General features: G+C 35.6%; 1 protein-coding gene across 1 annotated transcript in view; it reads left to right on the top strand.

Moving 5' to 3' along the window:
* The window catches only part of PTPRD (protein tyrosine phosphatase receptor type D), a 2,130,336-nt gene that overhangs the window by 520,037 nt on the left and 1,593,394 nt on the right, over positions 1-16,905 (top strand). The gene's annotated exons all lie outside the window — the stretch shown is intronic.

Raw genomic sequence — 16,905 nt, forward strand, 5'->3', positions numbered from 1 at the left:
GTTATGAAGTCTCTGTCTAGGTTCATCTTTTTTTTTTTTTGCATATTGACATCCAGTTGTTCCAGAATCATTTGTTGAAAATGTGTATTTTCTCTATTAAAGTACATTTACTTCTTCATCAAAGATAGGACTCTCTATGCTGTCTCATTGATATATGTCTATTATTTACCATTACCCTGCTGTCTTAATTATTGTAGCTTTACAATACATTTTGAAATTGTATAGGGTGAGTCATCTAACTTTGTTTGTCTTCTTCAGTATTGTGTTAGCTATCCTTTGTCTTTTGCCTTTCCATACGAATTTTAGAATTGGATTGCCGTATACAAAATGGCTTGCTGAGATTTTCATTGGAATTGCAGTAGGTCATTAAGTCTATAGATCTTTAAGAATAATTGACATTTGGCAATATTGAGTCTTCCAATCCATTTCCAAATGTAAAAAATCTCTTCATTTATTTAGATTTTCTTTGGTTTATTTTATCAGTTTTGTAATTTTCCACATACAGATTCTGTACATCTTTTGTTTGATTTATGACTGTGTATTTCATTTTTTGTGCTATTGTAAATAGTATATATATATTTTTAAATTTGAAGTTCCAGTTGTTTATTTCCAGTTTGTAGGGAAGCAGCTAATTTTTGCATATTGACATTATATCCTGTTGCTTCTATGCTCAATCATTAGTTCCAGGATTTTTTTAAAATAGATTCTTGACTTTTTTTTTTCCTAATCCACAAAATAAGAGTAATAACAATTCTTTCCTGTTAGGTTACCTTAAAAATTAACTACAATATGATATATGGCAGTGAGCAGCACAGAATCACATACATAGTAAGAATTTACTTCATAGTAACTAAAAATTTAATTTCAACAAGAAACTTTGACATAGAAACTGTCTTCATAATCCGTTTGAAAAAATCCTAAGTAATTTTTTTCTCATTCCCTAACTACTTCTGTTATGAATGAAAAAGTAATCAAAGAAGTATATAGCAATGTGGTTCTATGGTCTCTGTAACTGATTGTCTTTTTCTTTTTTTAATTTGAGACAAAGATAATATTGTTAATGCATGTGTGTTTTTAATTGTTCTTGGTGTTACTTTCTGTCACAGAATTTCTTGTGTAAAAAAGAAAAAAAACAACTGAAATCTTTCATATAAATTCATGTTATTATACTAGATTTTATCTATAATACTACGGAGATACCAAATCCAACTCAAAGGAATTACAATCCTTAATTAATTTAATTGAATGGGAAATACACATAAAAGTTAAAAAAAAAAGTCACAATCCTTTCTTTGACCTTTCTATTTCTTTGAATCACACTTTAAACAAATAATGTATTCAGCTGTGAGGGAATAGAAGAGCTTGAAGAACTGTATAGAGGCAAAAATGGTACAATGAAGAAAAGTGTTGAATGAAGAGATGGAATGAAAATAAAGAGACAGTGTGATGCCTGAGCCAGAAGAGTAAATGTATAAGCTGCTCTCTGGACCCAATTGACCCAGATATTACTCCTATAATAGCAATTTCCATTTTTATTGTGCAAAAGAATCACTCTTTCTGTTTTTATTAACATTTCACATTCCAAGCTTTACACTGGAAATTTTGATTCAATATATGTTGATTTCCATCCAGGAATCTGAATTTGAACAATAATCAGCGTGTCTGTAGGACATATTTTGAGAAAGTTCCCTTTATGGACTGATTTGTGTTCACCCCAAATTCATGTTAACCCTAATACCCAGTGTAGCTATCATTGGAGATAGGCCTTTAAAGAGGTAATTAAGATTAAACGAGGTCATCGGTGTGGGAACCTAATTTGATAGGACCTATGTCCTTCTTAGAAGAGGAAGAAACACCAGAGGTACATGTGCTCAAAGAAAAGTCCATGTGAGGACAAAAAGAGAAGGTGGTCGTCTGCAAGGCGTGGAGCGAGGTCTCAGGAGAAACTAAACTTGCCAGCACCTTGATCTCAAAGTTCCAACTTCCAGACCTGTAAGAAAGTAAATTTCTGTTGTTTAAATCTCCAATTCTTTGGTATTCTGTTATGGCTGTCCTAGCAAACTAATACAGTATCCTAGAGATTTATTCATACTATGTGTCCGTTATACGCTAGGTATTTTTGATATGTGTGCTGAGCGCTAAATATACAGGATTCCTTCCTATATAAAAAACATAATATAGTGGACATTAATTAAATTAGAATTAAATTAAATTAGAAATTTCTAAGTCAAGAAGATAAAGAAACATCTCAGCTTGTTCATTTCTCAAGCGATGTCATAATCGTCATGGTGTATGTTTTCTGATTCTTGATTACCACTGTTCCTTTTTCTCCCTGAAACAAAGAACAAGAGTCATTATTTCTTGGAAATACCACAAATTAAAAAAAAAAAAATTAGGCAATTGGGATCTTCCTTTATTGAAGGCGAAAGCAAAGCCCCAGTGGATGATTAGTTTGAGTGCTAAGCCAGCCACCTAATCAAACATTTGCCAGACTTTCACACTCTAAGTCTGGTAACTGCATCTGGTCTTGTGAGAGAGGGGAAAATATTCTCTCAAGAGAAATCCTGGGAGCAGTGCCACTAGAGCTATTCACAACTAACAAATTGTCAGGAAGTTTGGAGTTTGTATGTGGGGGAGAAAATCCAACTTCAACAGGGAGCCTGGCATAATATAGCATCACAATCTAGAAAGGGGCTAATGTTCATGGCATGATTTTTGCAGGTGCTCACACTCCTATGATTGCACTTGAGTATCACAAAGGGAGTGTCTTGTTTACACTCTGTTGGTAACAAGCCTTGGTAACTTTGCTCCTTTCTCATAGTCTGAGATTTTTCCAACTGGGTTCCCATCTCCAGCCTGCTCATGTTCAGAAGGTCAGGGCAGATGTCTTATCTCCCTTTCTGGACAGATAGATAGAAGTTGTATAATGTGCACAGGGCTAGGCAATGAAAGCCATTTTGTAAAGAGATGAAGGGTCTAAACTTTGGATGATAGAGCAAAACCAAGCTGCCGAATCCAAATGGCTGAATGGGAACTGGCAGCCAAAACAGGAAACACACACACACACACACACACACACACACACACACACACACACACATATGACTTTTGCTGATGAGCAGAGATTATACTGATATAAAGTGATTAAAAAGAAGAAATAAGCCTAACTTGAAAAAAGTCTGAAGGCAGACTGCAAATGCATAGAATGCCTTTTATTTCAGTTACCCCTTCATTATGGATTAACTGGATGTATTTAAAGGGATCAAAAGTACAAAAGCAACATGTATGTTAAACAAAAGTACAAAAGGACATTTTTGTGCTCATTTTTCCTGGCATTTCATGCTATTTGCACTGTTAATGACCTTCCCTTCTGCTCCAACTTGGTCATAGAAATGTGTGTTCCAAACAAGACCCATATATATGCTGTCTACAAGAGACCCACTTCAAACCTAGGGACACATACAGACTGAAAATAAGGGGATGAAAAAAGATATTCCATGCAAATGGAAATCAAAAGAAAGCTGGAGTAGCAATTCTCATATCAGACAAAATAGACATTAAAATAAAGACTATTACAAGAGACAAAGAAGAACACTACATAATGATCAAGGGATCAATCCAAGAAGCAGATATAACAATTGTAAATATTTATGCACCCAACATAGGAGCACCTCAGTACTTAAGGTAAATGCTAACAGCCATAAAAGAGGAAATCAACAGTAACACAGTCATAGTGGGGGACTTTAACACCCCACTTTCACCAATGGACAGATCATCCAAACTGAAAATAAATAAGGAGACACAAGCTTTAAATGATACATTAAACAAGATGGACTTAATTGATATTTATAGGACATTCCATCCAAAAACAACAGAATACACATTTTTCTCAAGTTCTCATGGAACATTCTCCAGGATAGATCATATCTTGGGTCACAAATCAAGCCTTGGTAAATTTAAGAAAATTGAAATTGTATCAAGTATCTTTTCTGACCACAACACTATGAGACTAGGTATCAATTACAGGAAAAACTCTGTAAAAAATACAAGCACAAAGAGGCTAAACAATACACTACTAAATAACCAAGAGATCATTGAAGAAATCAAAGAGGAAATCAAAAAATACCTAGAAACAAATGTCAATGAAAACACAATGACCCAAAACCTATGGGATGCAGCGAAAGCAGTTGTAAGAGGGCAGTTTATAGCAATACAATCCTACCTCAAGAAACAAGAAACATCTCAAACAAACACCCTAACCTTACACGTAAAGCAATTAGAGAAAGAAGAACAAAAAAAACCCCAAAGTTAGCAGAACAAAAGAAATCATAAAAATCAGATCAGAAATAAATGAAAAAGAAATGAAAGAAATAAGAGCTAAGATCAATAAAACTAAAAGTTGGTTCTTTGAGAAGATAAACAAAACTAATAAACCACTAGTCAGACACATCAAGAAAAAAAGGGAGAGGACTCAAATCAATAGAATTAGAAATGAAAAAGGAGAAGTAACTGACATTGCAGAAATACAAAGGATCATGGGAGATTACTACAAGGAACTATATGCCAATAAAATGGACAACCTGGAAGAAATGGACACATTCTTTAAAAAGCACAACCTCCCGAGACTGAGACAGCAAGAAATAGAAAATATAAACAGACCAATCACACACACTGAAATTGAAACTGTGATTAAAAATCTTCCAACAAACAAAAGCCCAGGACCAGATGGCTTCACAGGCGAATTCTATCAAACATTTAGAGAAGAGCTAACACCTATCCTTCTCAAGCTCTTCCAAAATATAGCAGAGGGAAGAACACTTCCAAACTCATTCTACAAGGCCACCATCACCCTGATAACAAAACCAGACAAAGATGTCACAAAAAAAGAAAACTACAGACCAATATAACTGGTGAACATAGATGCAAAAATCCTCAACAAAATAGTAGCAAACAGAATCCAACAACACGTTAAAAGGATCATACACCATGATCAAGTGGGGTTTATCCCAGGAATGTAAAGATTCTTCAATATACGCAAATCAATCAATGTGATAAACCATATTAACAAATTGAAGGAGAAATACCATATGATCATCTCAATAGATGCAGGAAAAGCTTTCGACAAAATTCAACACCGATTTTTGATGAAAACTCTCCAAAAAGTAGGCATAGAGGGAACTTACCTCAACATAATAAAGGCCATATATGACAAACCCACAGCCAACATCGTTCTCAATGGTGAAAAACTGAAACCATTTCCTCTAAGATCAGGAACAAGACAATGTTGCCCACTCTCACTACTCTTATTCAACATAGTTTTGGAAGTTTTAGCCACAGCAATCAGAGAAGAAAAAGGAATAAAAGGAATCCAGATTGGAAAAGAAGAAGTAAAACTTTCACTCTTTGCAGATGGCATGATGCTCTACATAGAGAATCCTAAAGATGCTACCAGAAAATTACTAGAGCTAATCAATGAATTTGGTAAAGTAGCAGGATACAAAATTAATGCACAGAAATCTCTGGCATTCCTATAAACTAATGATGAAACATCTGAAAGAGAAATTGAGGAAACACTCCCATTTACCATTGCAACAAGAAGAATAAAATACCTAGGAATAAACCTACCTAAGGAGACAAAAGCCCTGTATGCAGAAAACTATAAGACACTGATGAAAGAAATTAAAGATGATACAAACATGTGGAGAGATATACCATTGTTCTTGGATTGGAAGAATCAATATTGTGAAAATGACTATAGTACCCAAAGCAATCTACAGATTCAATGCAATCCCTGTCAAACTACCAATGGCATTTTTCACAGAATTAGAACAAAAAATTTACAGTTTGCATGGAAACACAAAAGACCCCGAATACCCAAAGCAATCTTGAGAAAGAAAAACGGAGCTGGTGGAATCAGGTTCCCTGACTTCACACTATAATACAAAGCTACAGTAATCAAGACAGTGTGGTACTGGCACAAAAACAGAAATATAGATCAATGGAACAGGATAGAAAGCCCAGAGATAAACCACACACATATGGTCACCTTATGTTTGATAAAGGAGGCAAGAATATACAATGGAGACAAGACAGCCTCTTCAATAAGTGGTGCTAGGAAAACTGGACAGCTACATGTAAAAGAATGAAATTAGAACACTCCCTAACACCATACACAAAAATAAACTCAAAATGGATTAAATACCTAAATGTAAGGCCAGACACTATAAAACTGTTAGAGGAAAACATAGGCAGAACACTCTATGCCATACAACACAGCAAGATCCTTTCTGACCCACCTCCTAGAGTAATGGAAATAAAAACAAAAATAAAATAATAGACCTAATGGAACTTAAAAGGTTTTGCACAACAAAGGAAACCATAAACAAGACGAAAAGACAACTCTTAGAATGGGAGAAAAATATTTGCAAACGAAGCAACTTACAAAGGATAAATCTCCAGGATATACAGGTAGCTCATGCAGCTCAATATCAAAAAAAACAAACAACCCAACCCAAAGATGAGCAGAAGATCTAAATAGATATTTCTGCAAAGAAGATATACAGATTGCCAACAAACACATGAAAGGCTGCTCAACATCACTAATCATTAGAGAAATTCAAATCAAAGGTACAATGAGGTATCACCTTACAGCAGTCAGAATGGCCATCATCAAAAAATCTACAAACAACAAATGCTGGAGAGCGTGTGGAGAAAAGGGAACCCTCTTGCACTGTTGGTGGGAATGTAAATTGATACAGCCACTGTGGAGAACAGTATGGAGGTTCCTTAAAAAACTAGCAATAGAACTACCATATGACCCAGCAATCCCACTACTGGGCATATACCCTGAGAAAACCATAATTCAAAAAGAGTCATGTAACCCAATGTCCACTGCAGCTCTATTTACAGTAGCCAGGACATGGAAGTAACCTAAATTTCCATCGACAGATGAATGTGGCACATATATACAATCTAATATTACTCAGACATAAACAGAAACGAAATTGAGTTATTTGTAATGAGGTGGATGGACCTAGAGTCTGTCATACAGAGTGAAGTCAGAAAGAGAAAAACAAATAACCATATGCTAACACGTATATATGGAATCTAAAAAAAAAAAAAAGGTTCTGAAGAACCTATGGGCAGGACAGGAATAAAGACGCAGACATAAAGAATGGACTTTAGGACACAGGGAGGGGGAAGGGTAAGCTGGGACGAAGTGAGAGAGTGGCATGGGCATATATACACTACCAAATGTAAAAGAGATAGCTAGTGGGAAGCAGCCACATAGCACAGGGAGATCAGCTTGGTGCTTTGTGTCCACCCAGAGGGGTGGGATAGGGAGGGTGGGAGAGAGACGCAAGAGGGAAGAGATATTGGGATATATGTTTATGTATAGCTGATTCACTTTGTTATACAGCAGAAAGTAACACACCATTGTGAAGCAATTATACTCCAGTAAAAATGTAAAAAAATAAAATAAAATAATATAAAATACCCTACAGGAAAAAAAAAAAAAGTAATGTGTGTTCCATTGTAGTGGGTTTAATATGCACAATGTTAGAAAGTGCATTAATAGCTCTTGTGGTTACATTATTTTTCAAGTATTGGCTTAAAGGAGCTGAAAAAAGTGAAAGAATATGTCTTTGGTGGTTGAAAATAGTCACTTCTATTTTATTATTTGGTCTGTAGAATCTGCATCGTTTCTAATTTAGTCTCATTTTTATGTAGATGAAATTAAATAGTTGGTATGTGAAAGGGCATGGAGTGTGTGGCAGACTAATTCAAAGGAAAAAAGAATAGCATTGATACCAATTATACTGTATACCTTTATCACGTTATTATTTATAAGATACTTAAAGGTGGATCATATTTTATGTTACTCACTTTGAAGGCAAGTAAGCTAGGGTGCTTACTATATTTCACTTTTCATGATCGTAAAGCCAAGGCTTAGCAAGGCAAGTGTTTTCTACTACCTTCCCCACATTCAGTCAACCGAGTGGCAAGTTTGGAACTTAAACTGAGTATCACATATTCTCAATTCTCATCTGGTGTGCTTTCTCCTATATCTGATTGCCTTTCTCATAAAGCAGAAGCAGCTCTGTAATTGATAGTGTTCCTGGAAAGTGTTACTAATTTCAGTGGACCAGTTGAATCCATTCTTGGTTACCAAAGCTGGAAGAGCTAGAGCAAAGGGACCCAAAATCATATCAGAAATATGAAAGGAAAAAAGTTCGAATTGCGATCCAGTTTGTGCTGGAGTCAGCCAGTACCAAATCCCAAGAGCCAATTGATAGCATCTCTTCCCAGCTCCATGTTCAGTAGCTTAAAATTGGTCATGGTGGGGGTATTTACAGCAGAGAAATACGCAAATGCTATATATCAATACAATCAGGACTTTTTCATCTGGAGAGATAGTTAAATAATATTTATTAGCACATTGGGGTAGGAGATGGGCTATGAGTAGAAAAAATATGGTCTTTGGAATTAAAAGGACTTTGGTTCGAATTCCGGCTCTACCATTAGACGGTAGCGTGTCTTTGGCCAAATTATTTGTCCTCTCTGAATTTCCATTCCCTCCTAAGTATAAGCAGCTAATAACGTCCTTTCACAGTTTTAGGATTAATGATCATGTATGTAAGTGTTGACAAATAAAAGACAGTCACTTTTAGGTTTTATTATTAGCATTATTAGACGCCTCACAGTTTTTCTTTTTGTGACAAATTTCCACATGAGTAAAATTAAAATCACGTTAGTGCTCTGTGGAAAATGTATGACAATGAAGAAAAGATTTTTTAAAAATGGATGAAAATGATAAAATCCATTAGGCTCTTTAGAAACAGGTGCCATTATAATTCTAGCTATTTACTGTTACCACACAATACAACATAATATACAATCCAGCTAAGAGAGAGCTACTTTTGCCAAATTGAAGTAACAGGAGGTAAATGGTACTGCTCCCCTCCAAAGGATCTGTGGATTTATAAATTGGTTGGAAGCATAGGGTCTTGGTTATTTTGTTTCATGATTCACAGCGCCAAGCCCTGCAATCCTAATTTTATCCTGGGGCATCCATTCAATACTTGCTTGGAGAAAATAGTGCCACCAACCATGTCCTCATAAGCACCGCCAAACATACAATTTTCTTTTTCCTGTTTGGAGAGCAATATGCTCTAAAGAACATCTTTGAAGCCTAAGCTATTTTTTTTCAGGCAGACAACCCAACTCTTGTATCAAAGTGAGAGTTTTCGATGAGGAGTGAGATTTCCATAAGAAGCATTTTACCCCAACATTCAGGGACGCGAGGAACATAAGACAGTACAAATACTATGAAATCATCAAGAATATATGAGGCAGTAAACACAGTAGTGGTGAAACAAGCAACAATCCAGAAGCAAAAACATGCACACAACAAGAGCAAGAGAATGAAAACTTGACTTTGTTTAGTGGAAGTGCCAAGGAACTTAACTGCTCTGGATGTCACGGGCATAGTTAGAAAGATGGTGGCCTTTCGGCCCTTCAGGCACATTGCGTTGAAGAAGTTTAAAGGAAACTACAGTTCATGCTAATGCCATACAGAACAAGCCACTAAGAGGGAAGTCCTCCCAGGGAGGTATGATTTCCTGTGGAAAATAACAGCTTTTAAACCCCCCCATTTTCATCTTATTCCATGAAAAGAGCTATTAAATATCAAGCGAGTCAAAGTGAGTCATATAGGTGATTACGTGTATACTTTTTGAAACCTGGTAATAAAAATATAATGAATGGCTTTTATTAATGAGATGGTTAAAGGGTCTCTCTCAAAAGAAAATGAGATACAGAAACATGACTGTGGATGGGAAAGCCATTGAAATGGGTGTTAAATTTGCTGCTGCTTCTTTGTATGCAAATGGAGAAACATATTCACAAGACAGAGGCTTAGGTTCTGAAATGTGAGGTTATATTGGTAACAAGATGTGCTTTGTTGTCACCTTTTTAAAGAGTTGTACCCGAATCGTTGGCTGACGTTCAGAAGGAAAAGTATCCTCCAGAATTGGCAAAAAGACCAACAGTTCTTTCAGCAGACCATTAGCATTACTGGGAACAACTATTTCGCTTTAAGTTCCAAGGGAAATGGCATTTTGCTAGGAGATGTTAACATCAGGAAACTTAAATATTTTCAGAGAAAATGTAGTTACTTATGTGCAATCTCCAAAATAATGTCTTATGGAAATTTTGCATTTGTTTCATTTGCTTTGTGATACCAAAAACATCAAAGGACTACTAATAAATAACAAATTAATCTGAAAAAGAGACCAGTCTTCCCAACTCCCCCAATGGAATTGGTCGTGATGCATTGCCCTTAATCTCTTAATCACTGATGAATGCTTTCTTTCCCAGTTTTTCAGGGAAAACCTTTAAGGAAAAATCATGGGCTGCCTTCATTGCTTTGTACCTTGATTGGATTTTGAAATCCTTCTACCTGTGCCTTTCAGCTCTTCTTTGATAGAAGGTATTGGAGGATTGCCTTCATGAGCATAGCAATCTGTACATTCTTTAAAATAATATTTCCTCTCAGGCCCTGGGAAACTCAAATGTATCAGACCAAAAGTTTGATTTTATTTGTAGTGAAAATGGTAGAGCAGTATAACAAAAATCAAATGGTCTAGTGGTGCAAGCACACAGAATAGGCCTTCTCCCAGGAAAAAATCCTAATGGAGTTCTTGTTTCAGGCATGAAAAGTAAAGCCATATGAGCGTGACAAAGCTGCATGGTATTTTGTGTTTTTTTGAAAATCAGAGTTTTATAGGGCTGATGGCCAAGGACAGAAAGCAACCATGGGTCCACTGACTAATGCTACTGCACCAGTTACCTTGGATTAGAGTTGTGTTCTCAGGCAATAAATATGTGCAAACTGGAAATAATAATTTTTTCTGGATCCGTGCAAAGCATTAAAAAAGAAAAATCCAAATCATTGCAGAATATAGGCAGAGGAATTCATTTGAAAATTTGCAGAGCCACTGCAGCATTCTAGGGAAGGCACATTTTTGTGTATATTTGGAAACATCTTTTTATACCTAAGTGGATTTCTCTGGTTCTTAATTAAATGTTACAATTCAAGTCAGCTATTGGCTGCATAAACTTTAAGTTTGAGGGAACTAATTGTGGAGCTATAATGGCAGTTTTAGCATTCTGCTTTAATATGTAGGACATTGGCCTAGACCCATGAAAAAGCAGATCAAGCTTCTTGTCTCATGGGTTTGGTGAACTAACTGCTTAATGTCTTTGAAGCTCATTTCTTATTTTATAAGAAAGAAGATGTTCTAGGGAATGATGAAACTGAACCTACTCTGAGTTTCTTGGAGAGAGTCAAGCTTATAGAATTCCTGATTATTATTATTATTATTTTTGAGTATCATTAACAGCAACCCTATGACTAAAATGAGACTGAATTGACTGAAAAAAAATACAGATATCAAAGATAAATACATTTCACCCCCTCTTCAGAGACAAGAGAGAACAGGAAGGTGCCATATATATATATATATATATATATATACACACAGTATATAGTCTTATCACATTTTTAGTTCATTTTTGAGGTCAGCTGGGCTTTGGAATATCATTCAAATTCAGCAAGAATTTATTGTGCAACTAATTGAAGTTCAGTACTCTGCTGGGCACAGAGGTGATAAGTTAATACAGCATGGTCCTGCCTCACAAAAGGCTTACAATAGTCAGTAATAAATATTTAAATAGCTTACTTTTCAACAAGGCAGAATTAGATAAAAAACACTTGAAATATAGAGAATTTTTAACGGAAACAAAGAGAGAGGACTAATTCTGATGAAGATGAGCATTAGACAAAACTTCAAACAAAATCTTCTAAGTTATACATTGAAGTCTGAAGAAGATCTCACTAAGTGAAAAATAAGGGAAGGACATACACTACCGGCTGAAAAATAAAGCAAAACCCAGAAACATCCAGAAAACTTATGAAGGTTTAAGGAACAGATTTGGTGTGTTTTTATTATCATCGCTATTGACAGCTGTGAAAGGATGTTTTAGTCATTAAGATTGGCTAAGAGTAGATCTTTTTCAGCTTTTAAAGTTGAGGACTATCCAATGGAAGCTGGAGATTCTGAGTTTTTTGTTGTTGTTATTGTTTTTAAAGTACTGCTATCTAGGATAGATTTTATTGGCAGTCTGATGTTCTCTCAACTAGATGGTACTGCTAGATTGCAAGAAATACAGGATACTTTCCATCCACCTTCATACCTCAGGCCCAATATCTGAAAATTATGGCACTTTGTTGACCAAAAAAAAAAAAAAAAAATAACAAAAGAAACAAAGCAGAAGGCTGCAAATAAGGTATGAGTTTGTTTGGGTTCTTAGGAATTGCAATTTGGGAGACACAAACGTGGGTAAAACTGAGAGTGTTCCAGGGAGGAGAAAGAGTCGGGCTGATAAAAAACAAAAGCTACAAGGTTGTTAAAGTTGCCTGTCAAGAACTGTGATTAACTCTGATTCAAGTCAGGAAATATTTGTCCTTAAGGAATCACAAGTTATTTTAGGGTAATGGTCCAATAAGTATCTTGAGTTTCTGGCAAATGTTCTAGATGCCTTTCTTAGCACACAATAAGTGGTCAAAAGGTCAGATTCCATCCAGGCTGAAATGTGCATAAGCCGTACTTCTTCAGTGGCTTCCTGGGTCCATTTTAGAGAGCTCTCTTAGCAACACTGACTCCATTTTGATTTTTCTTCCACAACTTTCAGACCATAATTTGCCAAATTTTATATATTTATACTCAAGTGTGATGGGGTTTGGAACATGCTCTCCCAAAATATGGCACCTTGGCATATTAAATATTTTTAACTGAAGGAATGTGAGAAATGGCAGGTGAAGGAAGGACCCTGACCTCCCACTTTGCCCCTGAAGCAGGAGCCACTTGTGAGAGATGTGCTCCCTGTACCTGGAGGAGATGAGCATCTTTATTTCCGAAGATAGAGGTTAGGGCAATAGGAATCCAGATGAATAGGCCTTGCTAAGTTTCTGCCAATTTACTATCCTTAGCTCATGCTCTTTTGTCCTATAACATTTTTCTATGACTTTCCATTCGTCACTAAGCCAAATATAAAGAAGTTTAGGTTTAACTGTTTCTTCTGGTCCTCTTTTCCTTATGAAGGCTCCAGTGTCATAAAAATGTCTATTACATAAATGTGTATGCTTTTCTCTTGTCGATCTGTCTTTTGTTAGTCCAATTTATAGGATCTCAGCTGGAGAACATAGGAGGGTAGTAGGAAAACTAATTTTCTCCTCCCCTACACGTGCATATGATGTTCACTTGTTTGACATTAGAACTAATCTTTTTTTTTTTAAGTATGCAGTATTCCGCCATACAATAAAGGTCTCCTCAATTCAAAGATATGAGAACTAAGACTGAAGGAAGAGAAATGATTTATCAAAGTTCACCAAACTAGTTAAAGATCTGGATCTGTATCTAAATCCCCCAAATTCCTGCTTTGTTTTTCATAACTCTTTCTGCTACTGTACAGGAAGAAAAATAATTGTCCCTCTACCCTTCTAGATTCCTGGCTGAGACTCTCTCTATATTAAAATATTAACAGGAGAAAAACAAACAAGTTTAATGACATGTATGCCTTCCATAAACATGGGAGATACCCAGGAAAACTAACTCCTCAGAATGATCCAAGCTACCACCTATCATCTCCAGCTAAAGACAAAAGAGGATGTTATGGGATGGAGGAACCAGATGTGGGAGGTTTGCGGGCAAAGCACAATAAACAAGGGTAAGGTTGTTATGCAGATTTAAGTCTTGCCTTCACCACTGATAAGAGATTCTAGAGAATTAGTCATCTTCCTCTTCTTGGTACAGAGAGGGAGACACCCTTACAAACGGAGACTTCCCTTTTAAATGTAAATGTCTCTTACAAAAGGGTAACTTCTACTTGGTTTTCAGAGCTTCTCCTTTGATATTTCTTGAAAATAACCAGCCTAAAATAATCCTTATGCCAGAGTCTTACTTTGGAGTGGCAAATTCTGCTCCCCTGCACTACTATACTGTACTAGTCTTTCCTCATCAATAGATGCTTTAAAGACAATTAAACCCAATTTGGCATTGATAATAATTATTAAATGGAACACATTTCTTTTTTTTTTTAACATCTTTATTGGGGTATAATTGTTTTACATTGTTGTGTTAGTTTCTGCCGTATAACAAAGTGAATCAGCTATACGTATACATATATCCCCATATCCCAAATGGAACACATTTCTTAAGAGAAATGATGAGATACACTTTTTTTTTTGCTGCTGTTAACAGGTTCAGTTTTATAAACTGAGTACCTTTGTCAGTATGAATTGGTTAAAACTTTGACAGAAGTGGAGCAGTTGAATTTTGCTGAATTTACACAATTCTTCTTTTCAGACCTTGACCTTATTACATACAATAACATATTAGGACACTCACTTTGTTACAGCTGATTGTCTTCACAAGGTAGATTCCTACTGTCCATTTAGCAGAATTTCTCTGCCCTTCAGAAAATCTGCAAATCATATTAATTTAGTTCCTACACTAAAATTTCAAGATACTGCATGGGATTCTGTTTACATGGTTGTTTCTTGACATTCATTCTTAGGACGATATAATGTTCGAATGGTGCCTACAAAAAAGACATGTTATTTCATCGCTTTCATTCCCGTGTTCTCTGAGAATTAACTAATTAACTGAGATCAGTTGGAAACAGATCTGTGGCTAGAATCTGAGGCATAAAAATGGACATTTTGAGATGGGATGGCTCAGAAATCCCAAGATTAAAGATGTTTAACCACACTTAGCTTTAGAGGAGCATAAGTGAACTAAACTGTCAGGGGAAAATAAATAAATAAATATATATATATATATATATATATATATATATATATATATATATATGAGTTTGAAATGAGCAAAAGGAAAAAAGAAATACTGTCTTGACTAGGGTACCTTTCCCTAAGTGACAGTGGCTACTTTATAACCCTGGTGTAGAAAACTGAAACTGGAAGTGGAAAACCAAAAATAATACAAATGATTCATAGAAGAGCAAATGGATTGTGCTTGATGGAATACAATTGATTATTGCTCAGTGGATAGAGTGGTCATACATCTTTTGTATATTCATTTCAGCCTTTGTTATTTCCTAGGTATGTGTAGTTACTTGAATTCTCCTTTGAACTGGTTATAACTTTTTACCTCTCATTAATGAGTTAAGTAAATTGACATATGATTATTTAAAATTGTATGAGAGTCATGATTTTACCTTTTTTTTTTTCAGAAATCCTTTTAACAGTATGTGTCAGTGAATTCAAATTCTGGTGTGCATTACAATCCCCTGGGGGGCTTGTTAAGACTCAGATCACTGGAACCCATTTTTAGAGTTTCTGATTCAGTATTCCTGGGTGGGGCTCAGTAATTTGCATTTCTGGCAAGTGCAGGTGATATTGATGCTGCTTGGTCCAGAAACTATACTGTAGGAACCACTGGTATAAAATCATCGTCACCCAGGATGATGATTACAGTCCCCCGAAACCTTCACTTTACCTAAACAGAAAGATATTCATTCTAAAACCTAATCTGCAGCCCTAAACTATTTTCAGGTTCTTATGTGCAAAAAATGTTTCCAGTCCTTTCCTTTTTCCCCCTATGGCCAGATAAATCAGCCTCTTGAATCTCCTGATTTGGGCATTAGAAATAGTGGCAGCTTCTATTAAGTGGTGTGATGGGGTATAGGAAGGTATCATAGAAGACAATATAAGATTCACTCTAGACCAATTATGTAGTTAATTACTCCAGCGTGTGAACTTAGCCTTCAAAGCAACCTCATTTGGGCTGAGGAAATAGCTACTACAGACAATTATGGGATGTGTGTGATGTTAGAAAGGGGAAGACAGAGCTATTGTTGGAAGAAGAGTATAAATGCTAAGCAGTATAATCTGAAATAAACATAAGTGGAACTGTGTTTTCCCTGAGCTGTAGTCTTCATTGCATAATAAGTCCTTTCCATTCTAATTTTTATGATTCATTTGCTCATTGGGGCAAGTTATCTGTTTTTCTTCTTTCCCCTTTCCTGTTGCAGGATATGCATTATTCTTCCCTATTGTGGCTGTAGAATTCAATACGCATTTTCGTTGTCAGACAGGAGGATAGCAATGGAGAGTAATTAAATGAGCAAACATCTTTTTCCTATTTAAATGAAAAGGAAAACCTGATACCCATGGGTGAACACCATACACCTGACCTAGATGTGACCATTGTTTTCCTTTTATAGTCTCACATTCCATAAAAAAGAAAAAAAAAATAAAGTAAAAGCAAGCATTGTCATTGGTATGCTGACAATGGGAAAAATACAGGCAGAACTTTCAAATACTTGGAGGTGGCTTTTCAAAAAGGCTTTTGTGAACCTATAAAACATAAGGTAAATTAAATCTAATTTGCATGCAATTTGTCATTTATTGAGAGGTTGGTGGCAATTAAGAAATGCAATTTGTTCTTTAGCACTGTTTCTCTTTTATGTACATTAAAAAAATACATTAACACATTTCTGTTATATTCATGAGATTACAATGGTGCACTCTAGTGGACAAACTGAATACTTGAAGTTATACATTAAATTTTGGTAAGGTTTTCATAAGTTTATACACATGAACTGATCTGTATTTAATTCAAACAGAAACTCAGTAATGGCACTTTGAGTAGCTAGAAGACAATGCATTCTTTTAGGGAGAGAGAATTTGTGGATGGAACAATGTCTCTGAGTCCATTTCAATTTTAAAAAGTAGGCTTCTTTTTCCCCCCATCCTTTCTTTCCTTCCCCTTCCTTCTTCTTTTCATTTTCTTTTAACCATAGTTCAACATTATAAAGCAA

Source organism: Tursiops truncatus, chromosome 6 (genome assembly GCF_011762595.2).
Source record: "Tursiops truncatus isolate mTurTru1 chromosome 6, mTurTru1.mat.Y, whole genome shotgun sequence".
NCBI classification, from domain to species: domain Eukaryota; kingdom Metazoa; phylum Chordata; class Mammalia; order Artiodactyla; family Delphinidae; genus Tursiops; species Tursiops truncatus.